At 40.7% G+C, this 27179-nt stretch overlaps 1 protein-coding gene and 1 long non-coding RNA gene across 8 annotated transcripts in view; one reads left to right on the top strand and one right to left on the bottom strand.

The window, feature by feature from the left end:
* LOC132407564 (astrotactin-2-like) overlaps positions 1-27179 on the top strand; it is a 1730264-nt gene that overhangs the window by 1093967 nt on the left and 609118 nt on the right. The gene's annotated exons all lie outside the window — the stretch shown is intronic.
* On the bottom strand, positions 3369-13167 carry LOC132407569 (uncharacterized). Its single transcript, XR_009516514.1, has 4 exons — positions 12942-13167; positions 9747-9805; positions 8630-8935; positions 3369-3487 (listed from the first exon to the last, which is right to left on the bottom strand). It is a non-coding gene; the product is annotated as an uncharacterized LOC132407569 (long non-coding RNA).

The following is a 27179-nucleotide window of genomic DNA, read 5'->3' as shown; positions in this document are numbered from 1 at the left end:
AAGTTCAAAAAAACTTCTTGTATAAATTTTGCATCATTTTCATTTGGTGCATAAATGTTCATAAAAGTCCATAATTCTGAAAAAATTTGACAATGTATAATCACATATCTCCCCCCAGAATCAATTATTACATTTTGTATTTTAATTGGTAAAGATTTATTAACCAGAATTGCAACTCCTCTCGATTTTGAATTAAATTAAGCTGCAATGACATTTCCAACCCAATCTCTCTTTAATTTCTTATGTTCTGTTTCTGTTAAATGTGTTTCTTGTAAAAAAGCTATATCTCCTTTCATTTTCTTAATATATGTTAAAACTCTTTTTCTTTTCACAGGTCCATCAATTCCATTCACATTAAAACTTAAAAAATTAAGTAAATTAATCATTCATAGTACCTTGGGAATTCTTTAAAATTCTCCATGTTGCTATGAGTCTCTCCCCAATCATCCAGGCAAAGAAGACGAAAAATAGAAAAAAGATAACTAATATATAAGAAAAAAAAACAAAACACCCCCCCCACTAATGTTGCAAATAAAAAGAACACAACATTACCCCCCCCATTTTACGGGTCATGGCAATCGCCATGATTGTACACGTGAAACTCGCAGCTATCGATCAGGAGCTCCCCCAGCTCCCCCGCAAAAAAAAGAAAAATATATTAATAAAGAAAAGAAAAAATAATAATAATTAATGTCTCTACTCTCAATTAATACTCCTCGACCGTTTTTTTTTCTTATAAATGTCCATCAGGTCCAACCTTGTTTCAGCCTTCATCATTAGTCCATTTCATTTCTATAATTCTTTAGTCCTCTTCATGGACATCAGGTAACTCTTGTACAAATTCCTCCGCTTTCTGGTAGTCAACGAAGAATCCTCTTTCTCCATTATCCAGGAAAATCATCAATTTTGCTGGGTAGCTCAATAAAAATTTATAGCCCTTTTCCCATAAAGATTTTTTCACTGGATCAAATTCTTTCCGCCTCTTCAACAGATCGTAGCTTATGTCTGGATAAAAAAAAAACTCTTTTCCCTTCTACTATCAATGGCCCATTTCTCTTTTTAGCACCTTGAGTAACTGCCTTCAAGATCATTTCTTTATCTTGGTACCTTAAACATTTAATCAAAATTGATCTCGGATTTTGATCTTGTTGAGGTCGTGGTCTTAAAGCTCTGTGTGCTCTTTCAATTTCAATTACTTGACTTCCTTCTTTCATTTCCAAAATTTCCAGAATCCATTCTTGAAAGAATTTTATTGGATTTTCTCCCTCTGTACCTTCCATAAGACCCACAATTTTAATATTATTTCGTCTACTAGAGTACTCAAGCGCATCCATTTTTTCCATCATCCGTTTTCTTTCTGCTGTCCAGGCAAGCTTATCTTATTCTATCTTTTCTATTCTTTCCGTGTTTTCTTCTATTTTTACTTCCATCTCTTTAACTTTATTATCCATCTTCTTTTGTTCTTCCACCACATTATCAAGTGTATTCTGTATGCTTCTTATATCTGTTCTTATAGCTTTAAATTCATTAGCCATATCTGTTCTTAGAAGTTTTAATTCATTCGTCATATATATCAGGATATCTTTTATGTCTCCTTTAATCTCTTCCTTCTTTTCTTCTTCTTTTTCTTTTGGATTTCCCAAAGAGTCTGTTTCAACTTCCGACTCACTTTCAATTTCACTTCCAACCGTAGTCGAAGCTTGTAGTTTTGTTAACATCTGTTCATGCATACTTCCGCGCATGCGTTGTTCTTGCCGTTTCTTCTTAGAGACTGCCGACATTGCTGCAACTTCTTTTCCACGCATCATCAGAAATGCCATGCATTTCGTCGGGAGGAGATCCAACTTGAGTCCGAGGCTTTGCCGATAGGGTTAAGCCTTTTTCCCCTCCGACTTGCGCAATCTTCGAAGTAGTAACTTTCTTCTGTTTCAGTTTAGGAGCCATATCAAAAGATAATCCTGAGTTGCTTATAAGTAGTTTCTAATAGATACTTGTTAACTCTTCTTCATTTAAACCTTATTTCATTACTTTTTGCGAAGGAGCTGGAATCCCAACATCTCAGCCCTACGTCATCACGTGACGTCCCCCACATAAAATTTATTTTAATGTGAAATGGATCATCCAAGTCCCCCACCATATAGTGTACCCTTATGCAATTCCTGTTTTTTTGTAAATAACCTGATCTGTTTGACAGTAAAGCAGCTTGCAGTTTGATGGGTTTAGAACCATTAACTTGGCAGAAGCCAGAAAGTGTGGCTTGGCCACCCAATATCTGTGTAGTTCTTATTTTTCTTAGCAGAAAGGAATATGGACAAGATTGTGCAATAGTGGTTGTTCCATTCCTTCTTAATTATTCAATTGTAAATCTATATTTTGAAATTTATTAATATAATATCACTGGAAGAAAACAACAGAGCTAGAATGCCCAGATGATTTAAAAGAGAAGTGAGGATGTAGTGGATACCCCAATTGCCTCAAAGACATTAATACTTTCATGGGGAAAAATGAGGCGAAGCTTCCGCTCTTTATTAGTGCCCTGTAAGGCTCCTGTAGCTATAGTGTAGTAATCTACTGTGTAATTTCCTGCAGCTATACTGAAAGGCTAGTTTACAATTGATGCGGAGACGATGTTACCATTTGGGGGAGAGTCTAGGATCTGAAGGCACAGCCTCAGTAGAAATAAAATCCCTTTAAAATTGAGACAAGGAGGACTTTCTTCATCCAGAGAGTGGTGACCTTTGGTATTCATTACATAGAGTGCTATGGATGCCAATTCATTGAGCATATTACAGACAGATTAATAGATTCTTGATAGGTAATAGGGTAAGGGTTACAAGAGAAGGTAGAAGAATGGGGTTTGAAAGAAAAAATATCAGACACGATTGAGTGGTGGAACATAATTGATGGGCCAAATGATTTGATTCTGCTCCCATATCTTGATCTTATAGTGATGATAATGTGAATCATTTTTTTGTTGTGTGCAATTCCCTTTTAAGAACACAATCACTCACAAGTTGAAGCAGGTGCGATAACTAAATGAGGGAGTCAGATCTTTCTCTTAATATTTGTACTCTGCAAGTTTTCTGGTTTTGCCGATTGTCAAGGCAAATAACAGAATTAGTATCATCAATAGAACATTTTTTTTTAATTGAAGGGGACACACTGTCATCTAACTCCTGTGCCTTGTACAACAATGCTTTAAAGGTCATTTCAGGTGCACTTCTACACCTGCATACACCACGATGCTTCACCTTTATTGGAGGGTAATAAACCCACATAATTGACTGTTCATACACATAAAAATCTACAATCAGTTAATTATTTTAATATACAGTATACATAAATTCAATTAATGATAATTCCATTCAGTCCCATGACCTCTGAGTTTGCAGAGCTTGATGGTGCAATCTGCAGTTGACAACTCCAAAAAATTCATCCTTGCCATTGAAAATCCCAGTGGATCATTTCCCATTTGGCCTCGCACATCCTGTTGAATGTTCAAGATTCAAGATTGAGGATTGTTTAATGTAATTTCCAGTACACAAGTGTAAAGAAGAATAAAATAGTTGTTACTCTGGATCTGATACAGCAAAAGGAAACAATAAGATAAAAAAACTCAATAATAAAAAAAACAGAATAAATATAAATACATTTTAAACATGAGAAAGATACTGGAAATCCAAAGCAATGCACACAAAGCTCTGGAGGAACTCAGCAGGTCAGGCAGCACCTATGAAAATGAATAAATAGTCCACAGCAACATACAAAAAATGCTGGAGGAACTCAGCAAGCTGGGCAGCATCTATGGAAAAGGGTATAGTCAACGTTTCAAGCCAAAACCCTTCATAGTCCTGATGAAGGGTCTCAACCCAAAATGCCAACTGTACTCTTTTCCATAGATATTACCTGGCCTGCTGAGCTCCTCCAGCATTTTGTGTGTGTTACTTGGATTTCCAGCATCTGCAGATTTTCTCTTGTCTTATGAATAAATAGTCAATGCTTCAGGCAGAAAACCTTTAATGACATTTCGGGCTGACCCAAAACATCAACTGTTTATTCATTTCCATAGATGCTGTCTGAGTTCCTCCAACATTTTGTGTGTGTTGCTATAAATACATTAGATAGTTTATATACATAGATTGATTGTACAGTCAGCCCTCCATATCCGCGGATTCCACATGCGTGAATTCAACCAACCACGGATCGCGAAAACCCAGAAGTGCTCTTCCAGCACTTGTTGTTCAAGCATGTACGGACTTTTTTTCTTGTCATTATTTCCCTAACCAATGCAGTATAACAACCATTTTACATAGCATTTACATTGTATTAGATATTATAAGTAATCTAGAGATGATCTGAAGTATACGGGAGGATGTGCGTGGGTTATCATGCATCGGGATCAAAAAAAATCGGAAGTTCTCTTACTATGTATGTCGGATCAGGTACATCCGGTATTATTTAGCATCAGTTAGTCAAACGTTTGACTTAGTATATAGTATATATTTTACCTTTCTATGCATATAAAACACTTAAGAACGTATGCTTCAGTGCTGGGCTCGGGAACAGAAGTTCTCGGGACTCGGGACAGATCGCTCCGGAGTGCGCTCTCCACCGTGCCCGGTTGATGTGGAGGATCAAAAACCTAAAACCCCGAAGCCCAATAATTAGACAACAGCGTTGCTTAGTAATAATTGTAGCTTTCATCATGGCAGAGCCTTTCTCACTTCATCCTTTAAAATTGGTCCGATCGTTGATCGACGTAGCCTAACGCATTTCCAATGACCAATGCCGTTTCACCTCTTTCCGCTCGCTTTATTACTTCCACCTTATTTTCAATCGTGATCGTGATTATTTTCGTGAACAGAAGCACTGCGCATTCAGAGCTCTGGCGCCGGGTTCTAATGTCCAGCGGACTGAGACAGGTTAAATAAGGTCTGGGGTTCCGCTGGGTCCTAAGGTCCACCAGATTGAGACAGGTTGAATAAGGGTCTTGAGCATCCGCGAATTTTGGTATCCGTGAAGGGTCCCGGAACCAATCCCCCGTGGATAAGGAGGGCTGACTGTATGTCCACAAAATGTCACTAGGTACAGGAGTGTCTGTACATAAAGTGATTCTGACAGGAAATGATGAAGTAGGGGTGGTGAGGAGTATGGTGGTGTGGCTTAGTGGGTGTAGCAACTCCTGATGAAGGTTCCTGGCCCGAAACCTCGACAGTTTTCTGTTTTCTGTAAATGCTGCCTAGCCCGCTGAGATCCTCCAGCATTTTGTGTGCATTGCTGTTGATCAGCCTTGACTGCTTGGGGAGAGTTACTGTTTCTGAGTTTTGGAAAATAACTGCAGTTGTTATTATAATGTTATCACCTTATTAAGTGCAAATATAGTATCTTAAGTATGCATGACCATTGTCTTACTGATATTGCAAGTATACAGCTTGCTGGTAGCTTAAAACTTGGCTCTTACCCTGGGATAATAAGTGATCAATTACAACAGCATCACCTAAATAAATTGTATTTAGTACATTATTGAAAAATATGAACAAGAAAAATTCTGCAGATGCTTGAAATCCAAGCAATGCACACCAAATGCTGGAGGAACTCAGCAGGAAAGATAACATCTATGGGAAAAAAAAATACAGTCGACATTTTGGGACGAAACCTTTCTGTGGGACTGAATAATATAAAATCAGTTGTAACAATCTCTACTTCAGCCACTTCTTAAGGCTCTCCATTTTTGTACCTCTGTTTTCACCTCACATTGCATTCTAACCCTCTAAGATGTTCTTCTCTTTCCTGCTGCCCTTTTTGGAAGTTTATGTTCTCCTCTGTGTTTCCCTTTCTTGATCCTTTCCCGGGCTTCCAACTCTTCACGGCTGTTTACAGGCTTCCCTGCTGTGCCCCGCTGATTTTTCTAATGCATATCTGCTGTCATTAGCTCCAAACAGCTCCAGAGCTTTTGAACTCACCCCACTTTATCAGTGATGAGGCATCCAACTTAATCTACGTTTGGATTGGGACATTAAATAACTCAGTTAATAACACTTGTTGACACAAAACTCATCCCAGAAATGTAATCTTATCCTCTTCATTAATATTGTTGTTACCACTTAGCTGATATTACATCTTTACAGTACCCCTTAATGAATCTTTTGTTTCAATTCAGTTCAAGTTTAATTGTTACGCAACCATACATGAATACCCATCAATATAATCAAACGAGCCAGCATTACTATGGGGTCAAGGTTAAAACACATTACTAACAGTCACACACAAGAACCCATTCATGAAATAAAAGGGTCCAAACACCCTCAACCCTGCGACAATATGGTTTGATGTCCAGTTCAACAAATGATTCAACAAACCCGTAAAGAATATCAGTAAAATACAACAATGCAGAATATGCATGTATATAGACTAGACCGTCTCTCATCTTCTCAACTTTATGTGGACCTAGCTACGGCTTAGTTTTTGCTCTGGGCTGAACCCCAGGTCATCTAATTCTCAAAGACTGCTCCCCAGTCGAACTCACGGACCAGTTTGATACCATTGCTTAACAGGCCTTTTTTAAAATTTGCAGTGGTCTCCATATCATGTGGAGTTCTTGTTATGGTCAGGTACTCACTGGATGGGCAGCTCTGAAAATGAATGGCTCTTGAAGTATGCCCTCTGGATTCTCTTTATGTCTTGCAAGTTGTGTTTTATTGCTGTTGTCCATCCTTGTTACATACACACCTCTGACTCTATCATATTCCCAGTGACAGCGCTTGCAATAAACGGCATGGCCAACAAAGGCAGGGACATCATACACCTTCCTTTCTATATGCAGTGCCTCTTTCAGGCAAGCTTAGAGCTCTTAAATGTATTTGACAGCACTGATAGCAAAATATTCCTTCAATGTTGTCCTTAAGGGATAACTCATCTGTAGATGTGGTGTTACTAGATTTAGAAACATCTCATATGTCTCTAGCCCAATGAGCAACAATATTACTTTCTTCTTTTTTTTGTCCTGTTGCTAATCTCTGATATTCTTTACTCTCCAGAACTGTTGCCATTTACAGAGCAAATGGCTGAGTGTGCCCCTTTTGCTCCAGCTCATCAGTGTATCTGCCAAGCCCACAGCCCTGCCTTCATCGCTTAGGAAACACATTCTCTATTTCTTTGGAACTGAGTTACTGCCCTGATGAGCTGTCAAACAATAATGTAAAGTCATACAGTATGGAAGCTGGCCCAACTCATCAATGCTGACTGTATTGCCAGTACAATGGTCCCATCTGTCTGCGTTTGTCCAAGGCTCTCTAAACCTCTCCTATCCATGTACTTTTCTAGATGGCCTTTACATGTTGCTATTGTGCCTGCCTCAACCACTGTTACTAGCAAAAATGCACCACTCTTTGGGTTAAGAAGCTGCTCCTGATGTCCTTTTGAAATCTCTCCCCTCTGATCATAAACCTCTGTCATCTCATTTATAGCACCCTCTGCAAACAAATACTGTGTTTTCACCTCTCTAGCACAACCTCATGACTTGATATACCCCTATATTTCTCCATTTCCTATATTCCAGGGAATAAAATCCTAGTCTATGCAAACTCCTTTGTAATTCAGGCTCCCAAATCCACACAAGTGTTAAATCTTTTCTGCTTTCTTTCTAGTTTAACAATATCTTTCCTTTGACAGACAAACAAACCTATACAGTGGCCTGCAAAAGTTTGGACGCCCCAGTCAAAATTTCTGTTACTATGAATAGCTAAGCGAGTAAAAAATGACCTGATTTCCAAAAGGCATAAAGTTAAAGATGACACATTTCTTTAATAGTTTAAGCAAGATTACTTTCTTATTTCCATCTTTTATAGTTTCAAAATAACAAAAAAGGAAAAGGGCCCAAAGCAAAAGTTTGGGCACCCTGCATGTTTCATCTTTAACTTCTTGACTTTTGGAGATGAGTTCATCTTCTACTCACTTAAGAATTCACAGAAACAGAAATTTTGACCGGGGTGCCCAAACTTTTTGATGCCACTCTATATAGTACTGCAAGTGCAACCTCATCAACATAGTTCATATGCTAAACTTGCAGTTGGCTACCAGTGCCAACACAAAATGCCCTCAACTCACTAAACCTAATCATACATCTTTGGAACATGGGACCTGGATGAAACCTAGGCAGTCATGGAGAGAACGTACAAACTCTTTACAGCCAGTGGCAGAAAGAAAACTCCGTTCAGTGATCACTGGCCTTGTAAACTAACTGCTAGCCTGTATACCTTCTAAATACTCTTTGCCCTAACTGATGAAGGCCAGCATGCCAAACACTACCTTCACCACCATATCTATCTGTGAAGCTATTTTCAGTGAATTAGGCATTTGCATTCCTTTGTTCCTCTCTTCAATAACACTCCGCAGGATCCTAACAATTGCTGTGTAAGTTCTAATTTTGCTTGATCTCAGAAAACGCAATACCTCAGATCAGAATTTGGTTCATTATCACTGTCTTATATGACATGAAATTTATTTTGCATCACCAGTGCAGTATAAAGGCATACGATTATCATAAATTACAAAATAAATAATGCAAATACTTATTGAGATATAGTGTTATACGCCCTTGTAAAGGAATAATGAGGTATTATTCACTTACTATTGAGAAATCTGATGGTGAAGGGGAAGAAGCTTCTCCTGAATCATAGTGTGTTGGTGATCAGGCTTCTGTACCTCCTCCCAGATGGTAGTGATGAGAAGAACGCCTGGACTGATTGGTAAGGGTTCTCAGTGATGGATGCCACCTTCTTGAGGCACCAACTTCTGAAGATGTCCTTGATGGTCGGGAGGATTGTGATGGGGCTGGTTGAGTCTACAGTTCTTTGCAGGTTCTTTCAATCCTGTGCATTGGATTATCCATACCAGGACATGATCCTGAAAGTCAGAATGCTCTTCACTTTAATACCTGTAGAAATTTGCAAAAGTCTTTGGTGACATACAAAATCTTCTCAAGCTCCAAGTAAAGTACAGCTCCTAGCATCCCTTCTTTGTGAGTGCATCAAAGAAGAATCATGCCATGTATTCGCCCAGGACAGATCATCCAAGATGTTAATACCAAATAACTTAGAACTGCACACCCTTCCCACTACTGACCGTCCAATGAGGACTGATGTGTTTTCTCCGAACCTCCCTTTCCTGAAGTCCACAGATAATCCCTTGGTCTTCACATTCCCCATACTAATCTGAATTAAAAGCAGATGTAGGGTCTGATAATGGGGTAGTTAAATGAGGAGATGAGCAGCCTGAGTTCCAGACCGATTATCTGGTAGTTGGAATTACCCTGTGATGATTTGTGGAATTTAAGTTCAATTACTTAACTCTATTCTTGATTTTTTTTAAAGCATTCTTGCTTATAATAGCTGTGAAACTATTGATTTTTTTGTGTAAAAGCCCATTGGGTTGTTAATATCTCACAGCTCCAGTTATCTGTGTTTCAGCCTGACCTTTGGTGCTGGAGTTTGCATATTTTGCCTGAAAACCTCAGGGTGCCCTGGTGGTAAAACCTGTGTGCATTCCTCTGTGAATTGTCTACTGCAAGTTCCTCCAATATGTGCATGAGTGGTAGAATCTGGTGGAAGTTGATGGGAATAAAATGGGCTCTGTGTAGCATTATTTAAAATTAAAGTCTAATTGTTAACACGGACTTAGTGGATGAAAGTACTTTCCTCTATGCTGTGTGACCTTTTGACTCTATAAAAGAAATCTGCCATTCGTACCTGGTCTGGTCTACACGTGATTCAACCCACGAATGTGTTCGATTCTTAACTGCTCCTCACTTCAATGGAAAAATAGACAGCATTATTCATGGTCCATTCAAAAGCTTTCACAAACACAAAGGTGTTGTCGCGTCTGCAGGTTCTTTACTGCACCTGTTTGCTATGGCAAATATCAGAGATAGAGCCTGCTTTTATTGACAACCATGAACTAAACTCAACAGCAATGTTTGATACAACACTGTATTGAAAGGCACAGTACATGGTTCTTAAAGGTGTACTTGAATATGCAGGATGGAGCAGCAGTGTGGACAATTATTTCCTATGATCAGAGCAAAATCAAAGTGCCCATATTACCAAGAGAGGCAAACTTAGATCCAATAATCACAATAACTCAGTATAAAAAATTATTTCAGTATCAGTAGCAAAATGAAAAGCATTCCACACTCTTGAAACTACAGAATGGGAGGAGACAAAATGGATGGAACTCAAAAGACCTTGAGAATCAGATAGCTGTAGTAAAAGCTTTGTGCACATAAGGTCAAAGTTCAAAGTAAATTTTATTATCAAATTACATATATGTCACCATATAGAACTCTGAGATTCATTTTCTGGTGGGCATCCTCATCAAATCTATAGAATAGTAACTATAATAGGATCACTGAAAGTCTACCAGAATGAAGAAGACTACAAATTGTGCAAATGCAAATATAAATAACAGTGAGACCTTAAAAGTGAGATCATTGGTTGTGGGAACATTTCAATGATGGGGCAAATGAGTGTAGTTATCCCCTTTTATTCAAGAGCCTGATGGTTGAGGGGCAGTAACTGTTCTTGAACCTGGGGCTCTTGTATCTTCTTCCTGATGGCAGCAGCAAGAAAAGAGCATGACCTAGGTGGCAAGGATCTCTGATCATGGATGCTACTTTCATAGGACAGTGTTTCATGTGGATATATTCAATGGTTGGTAGGGTTTTACCTGTGGTGTACTGGGCCGAGTCCACTAGCTTTTGTAGGATTTTCCATTCAAAGGGAATTGGTGTTTCCATACCAGGCTGTGATGCAGCCACTACACTCCACTACACGTCAAGGCTTTAGATGTCAAGCTGAATCTCTGTAGACTCCTAAGGAAGTAGAGGCGTTGTCTTGCTTTCTTTACAATTGCACTTATGTGCTGGGTCCAGGACAGGTCCTCTGAAATAGTAACGCCTAGGAACTTAAAGTTACTAACTCCCTCCAGCTCTGATCCTCCGATGAGGACCGGCTTATCGACCTTCGGTTTCTCTCTGCTGATGTCTATAATCAGGAACACTATGTGTTTGAAACATTATGCATATCATCTGCATGTGCACAAATATCAAGGAACATGCAGACTACTTCCATGTGCAGCCTGGATAAGTCTGGAAAAGCAGAGGAGGCCTCTCACTCTGTATGGATGTTGTAAATCAAGTCCATGGCACAACCATTGTGTTTCAATACAACATGGCGGTCCGGCAGCCAAGAGTGACAACAAGCTTCTTTGTCTATTTTATAGGAAAACATTTTAGAAATCCCTATTAATTTAATTGGGAATTAACTGGCATCTTTGGCCCAGCTGGCCAAGGGAGAAGTTAGCTTTCAATATACAATGTGTGAAAGCCATTTGCAGTCCCCAGTACAACCATTTATTTTATTACCCAGAAGGCCTAAGTACACTGTGTTCCCAAAGTTTTGTGGAAACACCATAGATAAGATGAAATATTACGGTAGGAGCTCCTGCTGATGAGAACACAAAGAGCTGCTGTGGTATTTAATGGGGAATTACACTGGAATAATTAGGTGTTAAATACTGTTACTGTTGGCCCCTTTCAATCTGCTAGAGGAAACATCCATTTTGCAGCCAGGCAGCAGGATTCTCTATTGCAAAGAAGTGAGGCTCCTTGTGAGGACACACATCCCAGACTTAACCAGAGGGTGAGTGCACCTGATGGGACTGTTTCTTTTGAACTGCAGGAGAGGCAGAGAAATGTGAAATGAGATTATGGTTACACACTCAGAATGCTGCATTGAATGCCCGTGAAAGATTTGGACACCATCTTCTCAATGAGAAAAAATTACTTGCTATTGTTATGTTTGATTGATGATGCCACTCAAGTTCAAGTTTATTTTTGCCATGGGCATACATACACAGTGTGTAAATGCTGTGAAAATTGTCATGATAAGGCTAGGGTTAAATAGAAGTTGCTGGATGTTGTGGCTCAAAGGACTGGAGGGGCCTATTCTGCACTGTATCTTAACAAATAAAAAATAATTGATATATCTAGTGTATATAAATAAAATAATGTGTGTGTGTGTGTGTGTGTGTGTGTGTGTGTGTGTATATATATATAAAAGGGAGGGTTAAGTTTGTTTCAAGAACCTGATGATAGTGGGGATGACAATGTTATTGAACCTTGAGGACTTCCGGTAAGATGGCGATTGTTTAGTTGCTCCGAACTTTTGCTCCGTTATTCTTCTTACCTTTGCACTATATGTCTCCCTTCTTAAACCTTAGTTAGGTATTTTATTAGTTCTCTTTTACCTGCCTGCAAACACATCTATCTTATAATGGCTACCAAAAGTACTAAAACAGGGAAAAAGGAAACTTCTACGGCTTTGCTGGCTAACATTCTCGCTGTTCTGGAACAACATCAACAAGATACTTTAATGGATTTTAGAACTGAATTTAGAACTTCTTTCAACCAGCTGAATGTCAAATTGGAGGTGTAGGTCTTCGGGCTCCTGTACTTTTTGTGTGACGGCAGCAATGACAAGAGGGCATGGGGGTGCTTAGAGATGGATGTCACCTTCATCATTGCTTGTAGATGACCACAATGGTGGGGAGAGTTGCACGCATGATGGAACTGGCTCTGTCCACCACTCTGTGTAACCTTTTGTGTTCCTGTGTATTGGTGATTCCATATCAGGGTGTGATGCAACCAATCAACAAATAAAGCTGTCTCTGACATTGTACATAGATGCTGAAAAGTAAACAGTGTCTGCTCTTGCTATTCTCCAGAAGATCCAATTGTTTTAAATTAACTAAATTGTCTTTTGCACTGCTAGCTCTAATCAGTAGAACAATGATAAAATGATTAATTTGAAGGAGGCAAATCAAATAACTTTAACTGTCTTGATTTGTATGTTTTCTTGATTAAGATATTAATAAAAAGTAATTACATTTCTGTTCTCAACCGGTTACCTCCTTCTTAAGAAGAGGAACCAAATGCATGAAGATGTATTCTCTTCCAGTGGTAAACCTTCCTTGGTTTACTGTATTTTTCTCACTATGTGGAGTTACCAATGTCGCTTGAGTAAAAGATACAAAAAATGGGAGAAGAAGGAAATAGATTAATAAATAGCACGTGCGCAACTCAAACACACTCATTACTAGGGTAGATCCTTCAACCGGTACTCATGTACAACCCTTCTGATTTGCCCAACCCATCGGTTTGATCGAGTGTAGTGAACAGTTTTTCATGCGTAAAAGTTTATAGATCGCGAGGTTCTATCCCCCATTTAAAGCCTGACAGAACTGTGGCTTAAAGTGAATGAACTTTCTAGAATTTAAAAAGATTTCAGCAGTATTAAACAAATAAAATTAAAGTTTTAATTAAACAAATTTTGATTTTCAATGGTAATATGAACATCATTATAAATGGAAACTCCCGCACCTGCTATCAAGTAAATACATATTAACTAACATTAATACATCATGAAGACCCTAGAGAGGCTGATCCTGGCTCACCATCCACCCCTGGTCAAATCAGTCCTTGATTCCGTGCAGATGAGTAGCAGGAGCACACTGGAGTCGATGATACTGTCATCTACCTGCTGATCAGAGCCTACTCCCATTTGGATAGGCAGGGCAGCACAGTGAGGATCATGTGTTTTGATTTTTTTCTAGTGCCTTCAATACCATACAGCCCTCATTGCTGAGGGAAAAGCTCCATTCAATGCAGGTTGGCACTTCCATTGTATTCTGGATAGTGGTCTATCTGACTGGCAAACCAATTTGTGTGGCTTCAGAATTGTGTGTCAGACATGGCTATAAGCGGCACTGGGGCCCCACAGTTGGGTGTATAAAGGGAGGATGAATACAGGGCCTGCTGGAGGACTTTGTCAAATGGTGCAGGCTGAATCATCTGCAGCTCAATATCAGTAAGACAAAGGAGATGGTGATGAACTTTAGGAAGACCAAACCTGCACTGCTCCCTTTTGCTATTGATGGTGAGGGCGTGGATGTAGTGAGGACCTACAAGTACCTGGGGGTGCACCTGGATGACAGACTTGAGTGGAGCACCAACACAGAGGCTGTGTACAAGAAGGGCCAGAGTCGGCTCTACTTCCTGAGGAGACTGAGGTCCTCTGGAGTGTGCAGGTTTCTCCTTCACATGGTCTACGAGTCTGCGTCACCAGTACAATCTTCTATGCGATACTGTACTGGGGCAATGGCTTCACTACGTGTGATGCCAACAGGCTCAATAAACTGATTAGAAAGGCTCGTTCTATTATAGGAGTCAAACTGGACACGCTAGAGGCTGTGGCAGATCAAAAGACCCTACGGAAAATCCTGGCAATTCTGGACAATGTTTCTCACCCTCTGCATGCCACCATGGCTGAACAGAGAAGCACTTTCAGTAATAGACTAAGACAACTGTGCTGCTCCGAAGAGCGCCATAGGAGGTCATTTTTACCCTCGGCCATTAGGTTCTATAATGAATCAAACCTATAGCCTGGGAAGTGATGACCCCTCTCCTGTGAGACTGTTATTAACCTCTGTTCACCAGAGCTCTGTTTATGCTCTGTTCACCACACCCTGCTATCGAGGATGGCTTGAGCAATACTACCATCACTTCCTATCTGTATGGTGTGAATATGCACCCATTACTGTATAACATTACGGTAATTCTTGCATTGCCATCTTATCAGTGTGAACATGGAAATCTTGTAAATCTTGTAAATTTTGTACATCTTATTTTTAAGGTAACTTATTGTTTAAATTCTTTCTTACTTTTCTTCTAATATTGGCACAGTCGGCCTTCCTTATCCACGGGTTCCGCATGTGCGGATTCAACCAACCGTGGATCAGGCAAAGCCGGAAGTTCTCTTTCCAGCACTTGTTGTTTGAAAATGTACAGACTTTTTTTCTTGTAATTATTCCCTAAACAATTCAGTATAACAACTATTTACATAACATTTACATTGTATTAGGTATTAAAATTATCTAGAGATGATTTAAAGTATACAAGAGGATGTGTGCAGGTTACCATTGATTGGGATTTAAAAAAAATGGAAGTTCTTCAGCACTCATTGTTTGAGCATGTACTGTACAGACTTTTTTTCTTGTCATTATTCTCTAAACAATGCAATAAAACAACTATATACATAGCATTTACATTGTATTCGGTATTATAAGTAAGTCAGAACAGGTACATCTGGTATTATTTAATGTCAGTTAGTCAAACATTTGCCTTAGTATATAGTATATATTTTATAAAACACTTAAGAAACATATGTATTTTAATAATTAAAACATTGCGTTGCTTAGTAATAATTGTAACATTCATCAGGGCAGGGCCTCTAACATGCTCCATTATTCTCACTTTATCCTTTAAAATCGTTCCGATCATTGACCGACTGTAGCCTAATGCTTTTCCAATGACCAATGGCGTTTTACCTCTTTCTGATTGCTTTATTATTTCCACCTTATTTTCAATTGTGATTGTTTTCCGTCAATGGGAACAGAAACACTGCAGGTGGCGGGTCCCGAGCTCCGCTGTGTCCTAAAGTGCACCACACTGAGACAGGTTAACTAAGGTCTGGAGCTTCACCAGGTCCTGAAGTCCACCACACTGATACAGGTTCAGTAAGGGACTATGAACATGTAATGCTACTGTGACACTGTAATTTCCCTTGGGATCAGTAAAGTATCTATTTACTAATTAACAATAACTGAGAGGGTGGCATCATAGCATACTGGTTAGTGTAACACTATTACAGTGCCAGTGACCTAGGTTCAATTCCGATGTTGTCTTTAAAGAGTTTGTATGTTCTTCCCGTGACTGCTTGGGTTTCCTCTGGCTTCCTCCCACATTCCAAAAATATATGGGTTAGTAGGTTAATTGGTCACATTGAGTGTAATCGAGTGGCATGTGCTCATTGGACTGAAAGGGCCTGTTATTATTATGTATTTATTGAGAAACATCATAGAATAGACCCTTCTGGCCCCTCGAGCTGACGCTGCCCAGCAGTCCCCAGATTTAACCTTAATCTAATCTCAGGTCAGTTTCAATTAACCAATTAGTGTGCTGAATCAGTAAATAAAATAAATGAAATAATATTTAAATCTGAAGAAAGATCTACTTCTTGCTGTCGGAGACATTGACTTACATGGGATCCCTATACTTGTGCATGCTTTAATTTATTGCTGTCTCTGAGAGCTGGTAAAATTGCAGAGCTCTGTGATGCCTAGTGGAGTCCACCGGAAGATGCTATTGCCTGGTTTAAGACCATAAGACAATAAGATATTGGTGCAGAAGTAGGCCATTCAGCCTGTTGTGTCTGCTCCACCATTCAATCATGGGCTGATCCAATTCTTCCAGTCATCCCCACTCCCCTGCATTCATCCCATACCCTCTGATGCACTGGCTAATAAAGAACCTATCTATCTCTGCCTTAAATATACCTAATGACTTGGCCTCCACAGCCCCTTGTGGCAACAATTTCCACAGATTTACCACCCTCTGACTAAAGTAATTTCTCCGCATCTCAGTTCCAAATGGACGTCCTTCAATCCTGAAGTTGTGTCCTCTTGTCCTAGAATCCCCTACCATGGGAGATAACTTTGCCATAGCTAATCTATTCAGGCCTTTTAATATTCAGAATGTTTCTCTAAGATTCCCCTTAATTCTTCTGAACTCCAGGGAATACAGCCCAAGAGCTGCCAGACGTTCCTCATACGGTAACCCTTTCATTCCTGGAATCATTCTCGTGCATTTTCCCTGAAGCCTCCCCAACATTGGTATATCCTTTCCAAAATAAGGAGCCCAAAACTGCATACAATACTTCAACTGTGGTTTCATGAGTGTCTTAAAGAGACTCAATATCACATCCCTGCTGTTATTTTCTATATCTCTAGAAATGAATGCCAACATTGCATTCACGTTCTTCATAACCGACTCAATCTGGAGGTTAACCTTTAGGGTATCTTACAAAAGGACTCCCAAGTCCCTTTGCATCTCTGCATTTTGAATTCTCTCCCCATCTAAATAATAGTCTGCCCATTTATTTCTTCCACTAAAGTGCATGACCATACACTAAGCTAATGTTAGTGTTGAATTTCAGGATCTCTGCATGGAAGTGCAAGGCCAACTGATGTATTGAGCCAGCTCTTAGCATCATTGGGAGATACAGCACAGAAGCTGGTGCTTTGCTCCACTGAGTCCGAGCTGTCAATTGAGCTCCCAATGTCACGTTGATCCTACATCAACCCATTTTCATCTGCCCACATCCCTATGCAATTTCTTCCACTCACATACATGCTGGGGCAATTTTCATGGGCCAGTTAGTGTGCACGCTTATTAATATTTGAGTTGTGGGACTCCAAAATACTGGAGTACCAGAGACAATTTACAAAGTCACACAGAGAGTATGCCAGCTCCATGCAGACAGCATCGAAAGCTAGTTTCAAACCAGGGTAACTGGAAGCCCCCCCATGTGATTCCACAGCTGTACAGTGAGTCAATGCCTGGTGAAGAAAAATTGTAGACAAGATGGTTAAACTTCAAAACAATTACTTTTGTGAAGCTTTAATTTTATTCCAACACCCAATGGCCCGAGTGTGCCATTATTGAAATTAACCATAAGGCCATCATTAGTTTTATTTCCGCCCTAGTGACAAACCTACACGGCACCATTTATCACTCTGCAATGAATATACTGATGCACTACACACCACAGATGTAGTTTGTATTCAATGGATGAATACGGTTTGTATGGAAAGGCATTATCTTCAAATTTAGCTGGAGAGTGGTGTCGTTAAATTGTTTAATATCTTCTCATTTAGGTCGATTTTCCGACCATAGCCTTTAGGGATTACTGATGATCCTGAAGTTTGTAGCTCATAGGAGGATAATCATTCAGGACTGGAAATTTATCAGCATGGATGCGAGAAAACTTCCATCACTCCACTAGGCAATTTGGATTTTTTTTCTTTCCCTGGAGAAAGGGATAGAAATGTAACTTATTTAAGCACATTCATCCTGTCAAAATAACAATTGTCAGAAGCAACTGCCGAAACATTCAATGTGGCAATTTGCCTGTTGGCCGTCATTCCTTGTGGACGTGCATTGACTTCTTGATCATTGACAATTTGCTCCTCTTTGGGTCATCACAAAACAAAGTTATCATGACTTAAAAAGTATTTTGAAGGATAGAGTTCAGTTCCTTCAGTCAGAAATGTTAGTTTCAGTGGTTGAGCTTTTAAGTGTTTGCTGAAGTAGATCTGGTTCCATGGATAATAATACAAAATCTGTTTAAATTCAGGCATGGAAAATGTAACAATTTGTTTCTCAAACACCTCGAACTCCTAACTTACAATACTTGTTAGTTATATTTGTTTCACCTTCAAGTTTGAAATACTTCACTCCATCAGCTGAAAAATACAATAGATATTAAAATGTTTGATAGAAGTAGCACAGTGGTACAACTTTAAAGTTGGAAATAATGTGTGTTTTGCCATCAGTTACCCCAATTTAAATATATTTTCTATTAACATGTTTAGGAGACTTTTTCATTTGGTATTTCTATCAGTACTTAAAGTCACAGAACCACTTGGCTAGAAGGGAATCAGGAATAATCCTGGAAGCTATAGACCAGTGAGTCTCATGTCAGTGGTAGCAAAATTACTGGGAAGAATTCTTAGGGATAGGACTTATGAGCATTTGGAAAACCATGGTCTACTTAGTGAGAGCCAGCAAGGCTTTTTGTGTCTTACTAAGTTGGCTGAGTTTTTTCATGGGATGATGAGGGTGATTGATGAAGGTAAAGCCATGGATATTGTCTACATAGATTTTAGTAAGGCATTTGACAAGGTCCCTCATCGGAGGCTCAGAAGATTAAGGTGCATGGGATCAGTGATGAATTGGCCATTTGGATATAGAACTGGTTTGCCTATAGAAGACAAAGGGTGCTGGTCAAAGGGTTTTATTCTAGTTGGAGGTCTGTCACTAGTAGTATTCCACACAGATAGGTACTGGAACCTGCTTTTTGTGATGTATATGTATGATCTGGATGAAAATGTACAAGGATAGGTTAGTAATTTTGCAGATGATACAAAAATTGGTAGTGTTATGGATAGCATAGATGAATAGCAAAGAATACAGTGGGTATGGATCAGTTGCAGATACGAGCAGAGAAATGGCAGATGGAGTTTAACCCAGCCAAATGTGATGAGTGTGCCTTGGTAAGTCAAATGTAAAGAGACAATACATTGCTTAGGATGAATCCTGCCTGACAAACCTACTGCAATTTTTTGAGGAAATTACAAGCAGGGTAGACAAAGGAGATGCAGTAGACGTGGTGTACTTGGATTTTCAGAAGGCCTTTGACAAGGTGCCGCACATGAGGCTGCTTAGCAAGATAGGAACCCATTGAATTACAGGGAAGTTACTAGCATGGGTGGAGCATTGGCTGGTTGGCAGCAAACAGAGAGTGGGAATGAAGGGATCCTATTCTGGCTGGCTGCCTGTTACCAGTGGAGTTCCACAGGGGTCAGTGTTGGAACTGCTGTTCTTTACAATGTATGACAATGATTTGGACTATGGGATTAATGGATTTGTGGCTAAATTTGCCAATGATACAAAGATAGGTGGAAGAGCAGGTAGTGTTGAGGAAACAGAGAGCCTGCAGAGAGATTTAGATAGTTTAGGGGAATGGACAAGGAAGTGTCAAATGAAATACAATGTTGGAAAGTGTATGGTCATGCACTTGGTGGAAGAATTAAATGGGCAGACTATTATTTAGATGGGGAGAGAATTCAAAATGCAGAGATGCAAAGGGACTTAGGAATCCTTGTGCAAGATACCCTAAAGGTTAACCTCCAGATTGAGTCGGTTGTGAAGAACGTGAATGCAATGTTGGCGTTCATTTCTAGAGATATAAATTATAAGAGCAGGGATGTGATGTTGAGCCTCTGTAAGGCACTCGTGACACCACACTTGGAGTTTTGGGCTGTTTATTTTAGAAAGGATATACTGACATTGGAGAGGCCTCAGTGAAGATTCACAAAAATGATTCCAGGAATGAAAGGGTTACCGTATGAGGAGTGTGTGGCAGCTCTTGGGCTGTATTCCTTGGAGTTCTGGAGAATGAGGGGGGATCTTACAGAAACATTCTGAATGTTAAAAGGCCTGAACAGATTAGATATAGCAAAGTTAACTCCCATGGTAGGGCATTCTAGGACAAGAGGGCACAACTTCAGGATTGAAGGACGTCCTTTTAGAACTGAGATGCGGAGAAATTACTTTAGTCAAAAGGTGGTAAATCTGTGGAATTTGTTGCCATGAGGGGCTGTGGAGGCCAAGTCATTGGGTGCATTTAAGGCAGAGATAGATAGGTTTTTGATTACCCAGGGCATCAAAGGGTATGGGGTGAAAGCAGGGGAGTGGGGATGACTGGAAGAACTGGATCTACCCATGATTGAATGGTGGAGCAGATTCAATGAGCTGAATGGCCTACTGCTGCTCCTATATCTTATTGTCCTATGGCAAAACCTTTAACAAAGTCAATGGCAGAGGGATCTTGGGGTACGAGTTTATAATTCTCTGAAAGTGACTACACAGTTTGCTAGGGCAGTTAAGAAGCCATATAGCTCGGTTGCCCTTAGTATTCGAGGCATTGACTTCAAAGTCAGGAAGTTATGTTCCAGCTTTATAAAACTCTAGTTTGACCACAGCTGACATTATCTATATGGTTCTGGTCACTGCATTATAGGAAGGATGTTGAGGATTTGGATAGGGTGCAGAAGAGATTTACTAGGATTAGAAGAGCATGGGCTATGACGAGACTCTGTATGACAGAGGCTGACGGGAGGTCTGACAGAGATTTATAAGATTACAAGAGGCATAGAAAGAGAGTAGACAGATGGTATCTCTTTTCCCAGGGTTAACATGCCTAATAGCAGAAGACATGTACTTAAGGAGAGCACGGTTGATTTTAAAGGAGATGTGAGAGGCAAATGTTTTACACAGTGGTGGGTGCTTGGGATGTGCTGCCTGGGGTGGTCATAGAGGAAGATACATAAGGGACTTTTAAGAGATGTTTAAATAGGCACATGAATGCGAGGAAAATTGAGGGATATAGTTATTGTGTAGTCATAAGGGATTAGATTAGTTCGGCATTTGATTACTAGTTTACCTTGTGGGATAATGGGCTTGTTCCTGAGTTGCACTAGTCTATGTTCTAAGTTCTATTAAACATCAAGCACCTATCTACACTGCATGAATCCAATATTCCATCAGTTCCCCCTAGATTCTACCACTTGCCTACACGCTGGTGGTGATTTACACAAGAGACTGCAGCTGTTGGAAATCTAGAGAAACACAAAGGAGTTGGAGGAACACTCAACAGGTCAACCAGCATTAGGAGGGAAATGGACAGTTGACATTTCAGGTCGAGACCTCTTCCGTTAGGACCTCTGATGGGTCTTGATCCAAAAATGCTGACTGTTCATTTCCCTCCAAAGATGCTGCCTGACCCACTGACTTTTTCACGAACAAGCCAGAAGCCTGGACTCGTGAAATGGGATCATATGTTGAAATCCCACCCCGGTATCTTGGAATTTTAATTCAACTAGTTAAAGAAATGCTGTTTCATAACTCCATGAGATTGAGAAAAGGAATTCTATTATCTCTAATTTGCCGATCCCAGAAACTAATAATATTGTCTGTTAACAGTTCTTAGAAATATCAAAGCAAGTCACTATTCAAGGCCCAATGAGGATGGGCATAAATGTAGCCTTGCCTGAAATTCTGTGAATTAATTCAAGAAATGCCAATATAACAGTCTCTTTAAAAACAAAAGAATAGCAAATAGTGGAAATCTAATACAGATACAGTACATGATGAAAAACCATCCATTGAAGACTACCAACAGCCGATTAACCAGGACATTTTTAGGAGAGAAGTGGAAGGAAGCAGAAAACGTGTAATTGTATTATATTTGTGAAAAATTAGGTGCTTGTCAGTTAGAATTTTATCCCCAATTCACTTTGCATCCATATGCCGTACACTCTGTGAAATTAGTCTCTGGGGTTCCCTCTTTGAAATTATTACTCTCTGCATGAAGTTGTGGCCAAATTCACCATTTGCAAATTGTTTTTCATAAAGAATTATCTGCAAGCCAGATTTTTGAATTTCATGGTTGGTTGAGGCACACCAGGATGCAAACTGTGCTCATTTTTTCATATTCTCAAGACGAATGAGCGAAGAGTTGGGGCTGTGGACTGTAATGCTGCAGAGATCTGGCCAGCTCAAATCTTAGTCAAGTCAAGTTTATTGTCATTTCAACCATAAACTGCTGGTACAGTACACAGTAAAAACAAAACAATGTTCCTCCAGGACCCTGGTGCTACATGAAACAACAACAAAACTACACTAGACTATGTGAGACAACAGCACAAGGCTACACTAGACTATGTAAGAAAGAACACAAAACAGTGCAGGGCAGTACAATAATTAATAAACAAGACAATAGGCGAAGTAGAGGACAAATTACAATATAGTAATACATGATGTAGACGTCAGTCTAGACTCTGGGTATTGAGGAGCCTGATGGCTCGGTGGAAGAAACTGTTGCACAGTCTGGTCATGAGAGCCTGAATGCTTCGGTACCTTTTGCCAGATGGCAGGAGGGAGAAGAGTTCGTGTGAGGGGTGTGTGGAGTCCTTCACAATACCGCTGCAGGGTCTTGCAATCTGAGATGGTGCAATTCCCAAATGAGGCAGTGATGCAGCTGCTCAGGATGCTCTCGATACAACCCCTGTAGAATGCGGTGAGGATGGGGGTTGGGAGATGGACTTTTCTCAGCCTTCGCAGAATGTAGAGACACTGCTGGGCTTTCTTGGCTATGGAGCTGGTGTTGAGGGACCAGGTGAGATTCTCCACCAGGTGAACACCAAGAAATTTTGTGCTCTTAACGATCTCAATGGAGGAGCCGTCAATGTTCAGTGGAGAGTGATCACTCCATGCTCTCCTGAAGTTAACAACCATCTCTTTTGTTTTGTTCATATTCAGAGACAGGTTGTTGGCTCTGCAAGTGTACGTTAGCTGCTGCACCTCCTCTCTGTAAGCTGACTCATTGTTCTTGCTGATAAGACCCACCACGGTCATGTCATCAGTGAACCTGATGATGTCATTCGAGCTGTGTGTTGCAGCACAGTCGTGGGTCAGCAGAGTGAACAGCAGTGGACTGAGCACACAGCCCTGGAGGCCCCCCGTGATCAGTGTGATGGTGTTGGAAATGCTGCTCCTGATCCAGACTGACTGAGGTTTCCCAGTCAGGAAGTCTAGGATCCAGTTGCAGCGGAAGGTGTTCAGGCCCAGCAGTTTCAACTTTCCATCCAGATGCTGAGGAATGATTGTGTTGAATGCTGAACTGAAGTCTATGAACAGCATTCGAACGTATGTGTCTTTTTTTTGTCCAGGTGGGTGAGGGCCAGGTGGAGGGTGATGTCGATGGTGTTGTCTGTTGAGTGGTTGAGACGATACGTGAACTGCAGGGGGTCCAGTGAGGGGGCAGCAGGGTCTTTATGAGCCTCATGACGAGCCTCTCGAAACACTTCATGATGATGGATGTGAGAGCAACGGGACGGTAGTCATTTAGGCAGGACACTGAAGACTTCTTCGGCACGAGGAGGATGGTGGCGGTCCTGAAGCACGTTGGAATGGTGGCGCTGCTTAGGGAGATGTTGAAGATGTCAGTGAGAACATCTGCCAGCTGGTCTGCACATCCTCTGAGCACTCTACAGGAAATTGTCTGGTCCAGCAGCCTTTTGTGGGTTGACCCTGCATAGAGTTTTCCTCACATCGACCACGGTAAGGCGCAGCACCTGGTCATTGGGAGGAGGAGTGGTCTTCCTCGCCACCAAGTCACTTTCTGCCTCTAAATGAACGTAGAAGTTGTTCAACGCATCTGGGAGGGAGACATCACCAGCACAGGCAGGTGATGTTGTCCTGTAGTTGGTGATGTCCTGGATGCCCTTCCACATGCACCGCGTGTCGCCGCTGTCCTGGATTCGCTGGGCATGTGCACGCTTTGCCTCTCTGATGCCCCAGGACAGTTTGGTCCTTGCAGTTGTTAGGGCTGCCTTGTCACCTGCTCTGAAGGCAGAGTCATGGGTCCTCAGCAGCGCACGCATCTCCGCGGTCATCCATGGCTTCTGGTTAGCGCGTATAGTGATGGTCTTGGACACAGTGACGTCATTGATGCACCTGCTGATGTAGCTAGCTACTGATGCTGTGTACTCCTCTAAATTGGTAGAGTTACCATCGGTTGCAGCCTCCATAAATGATATAAATGATTAATCATCACCCTGATACTATATTCGTCACGGGCTCCTATTTGTGAACTCTTTAAATTGTGGCAGGATATTTTTATAGCTGTGTCTTGCAAGAGGCATTCTGTGTATGTATGTGTCCACGATAATCAACTGTTAATGTTATTACTTCTGAAACTCAATTTCTGTTTCACCACCAAAGCCTCTTGTATTTTTGGTTTTGTCACGTCACAGAAATCAGTGTTCACCTGTATAATTCCAAACCAGTTAATGCAGGCCTTGTTCTTTCTATACTCAACCAAGGATTCATGAAACATATATACTATTAAAAAGGAGATTAAGACAACAGAGAAAAAGATTCAAGGATATGCACAAAGATTCTTCAAAGAAGAGTAACAACTGCATGTACTCTTGGAAACCTTTTACCCATGATGGCTTTGAGCAGAGGTGCAACAATTGATGTAGTACTGAGAAGCTTGATTACACATATTGGGAGCATGCAGAAGCCTTGCATAAACATCAGTTGGAGGAAACCACCTCACGAAACTATTCACTCACCTACCCTACTTGCAGAAGTCTCTGCAGTTTCCATGTTGGCTCCATCAGCCAAGTTGCAACCCACAAAACTGCTCTCCTCAACCCTAAGGGACTGCCCAAGAAGAGGAAGATCTCCTGTAATCTGATTGGCAGAATGCAAAACAGAGAAAATCTTATTTTAACCTTTTGATTGAGGTTTGCAAAGGAATTGAAATACAAAATATCAGGAGCAAACAGACCTACCGCATGATATGGTTTTAAGCAATTGCATCTTTTAAGGATTCTCTGGAGCATTATAGGATCCAACCCTGCTTGACAAAGTCTAAGCGAATGACATCAATATGCACAAGGATGTGTCAGGTGAACCTAAGTGTGAGCTGATCTTGTATGTGCCGACAATACATGGGAACTTGGCAAAAGCCTTAGGCAATGAGTGATGGCTGGACAGTATTGACAGTGTGGAAGAAATCTTAAGGGGGACAATAAAAGATTTGCCTCAGAATTGCCCCTTGCCAAATAGTGCATGTGCACTTTAGGGATACACCCTCAGTGTCAGCCTTTGTTGCTGGGTAGGACTCTTAGCTGTGTTGGATAGTTATGGACTTGAGCCCACTTCCCTGAAAAATTTACACTGTGACTCCAGTGCAGTTGTGTGGAATGGGGCATTAAATTAAGACTCGGAATTATCTCAGAACATCAAAAATCCTGTCTGGCTTCTGACATTTTCCTTTCTATTCCTGATGAAGGGTCGACTGTTTATTTCCCTCCACAGATGCTGCCTGACCTGTTGGGTTCCCCAGCATGGTGCGTGTGCATTACTTAAGATTTCCAGCATCCGTAGAATCTTGTGTCTCTTACAAGTGTTGGAGTGTTCTTTCTCAAGTCCTGAACCGTACCAATTCATCAGTAAACAGCAATTGGATCGTTATCAGGTTCATTTGTTATGTACGAATTTACAGCCAGTTTCCCTGTTGTTATAACAAAGGGCAAGTTAAAAAAAATGCTTCATGGTTTTAAAGTCATCGTTAGGTCGCATCTGTAATTTCCAGTTGGTGGACGATTTCCCTCCACACCGCTCTGACATATTGGGAAATCGTATACTCGGCAGGTTACAGCAGTGGTTTGCCATTGCCTTCTGCCAGGTGAGTTTAAACAGATCACCACCTCTTGCAGTGGATGACCAGGACATCTAAGTGTCTAGTTGTGCTCTTCGCGCTCCACAAATGCCTGCTGGCCTGCCTTCTTGACCGTTGGATCATTAATCGGTCTCCTCTGCTCTATCTGCCAAAGCCAGATTTCACACGCTGGGATAGGCAGATCCCCTACCTCACTGAGGGTCCAAGACCTGTCGGCTACCATCACCTGATTTGGCCCGTCTGCCGAGATGGTTTACCGGGGTGTGGCAGCTGCGCGTGGAGCCACAGGTGAGAGCTGAGTGCCAGAGGTGGACGAGCTGCCTTGAAGAGGGCATGGTAGGCCCCCCACCAGAGGTGCTACCCCTCCCTAGACACCCCATACAGCTTGGTTTTAAAGTACTTTGTAATAATTTGAGATCCTGAAATGTGCAAGTCTCCTCAGCTGATCAGTGGACTTCTGAATAATACGTTTGGGTCATATATCCTGTATAATGTTCTTCCTGCTGCCTTTACAAACCAAATTTATTTTATGCTTCTTGCTGTTACGGCTTCTCACAGAGGAGACAAGAGAAAAATTAACATTAAAAGCTGCGAATGTGGCACACTGTTGCAGTGTGATTACCCACTGTGCCATTGAATGCCAAGATATAGGTCAGTTTTCATAAACTTGGCATTGGGAAAACAAGAGAAACAAAGGGCAAGCCAAAAGTCTGGCTTGTGAAAGCCAATTGAATAATAAATTCCAGAATCATCATGGGACTTGATGTTAGGTTCTCACTCTGCTTTTAAGCAGGGAACATGGTGTGCTAATAAAGAGCTGGAATAAAAATTTACATTAAAAAATCAGAACAAATAAGACTGCGATGCTTTACAAATGTTTCTTAATTATCTCCTCAACAAAATCACAGCTGAAGACTTATTTAAGCCTCAACTGGCAGTACTAACTCTTGACTATATATTACAGTGCATTTAGTGAAACAAGATGTACTCACACACTGTACATTATTGTGCTGGCAAGCTTAATTTTAGTATGTGATCAACCTGTTTACAGAACAATATATTCTACTGTAGTAGGGATCTTTGACAGATTGTTATATTGAAATATGTCTATTTCGAACCTTGAACCATACTTCAGAGTTAAGCACGGTGCTTCGTTTTTTTTCATTTATCTGAAGTCATTGGGAATAA

The sequence above is a fragment of the Hypanus sabinus genome, chromosome 18, assembly GCF_030144855.1.
Source record: "Hypanus sabinus isolate sHypSab1 chromosome 18, sHypSab1.hap1, whole genome shotgun sequence".
Classification (NCBI taxonomy): Eukaryota; Metazoa; Chordata; class Chondrichthyes; order Myliobatiformes; family Dasyatidae; genus Hypanus; species Hypanus sabinus.
This window is presented reverse-complemented; position numbering and strand designations above follow the sequence as displayed.